Source organism: Mastomys coucha, unplaced genomic scaffold (assembly GCF_008632895.1).
Source record: "Mastomys coucha isolate ucsf_1 unplaced genomic scaffold, UCSF_Mcou_1 pScaffold12, whole genome shotgun sequence".
Classification (NCBI taxonomy): Eukaryota; Metazoa; Chordata; class Mammalia; order Rodentia; family Muridae; genus Mastomys; species Mastomys coucha.
In genome coordinates, this window is record NW_022196894.1 from 161,099 (window position 1) to 161,559 (window position 461).

Sequence of the window (461 nt, forward strand, 5' to 3'; positions counted from 1 at the left end):
CCTGACCTAAGCCCCTGACCAAAGCCCCTGACCTAAGCCCCTGACCTAAGCCCCTAACCAAAGCCCCTGACCTAACCTATATGTTTCATGAAGGAAAAGATCTCGGCCCTGCAACTTTAGTTTTTATTATGTACTGTCTGCAGTAATCAATAATGCAAGCCATTCCAGGTGTACCAGGACAGTCATGTGACCAAAGTCATGCAAAGGCTGGAAAGCTCCTTCAGAAAAAAAACAACTCTATAGATAACAGAAAACACTCTTTACTACAGTGATTGTTCAAGGTCAAAATACTTCTAGAAAATAACTATTCGCTGCGAGGTCTCCCCTAGACACTGAAAAACCACTATTCCATTATAAATGTTTACCCTAGGTAAGATGACTCTACTAGAATTCCGCTACAGTTCTGTTCTCAGTTGAGGCTAAGTGTAACATGTACAAGAAAGCATCTCTTTTTAATGTTT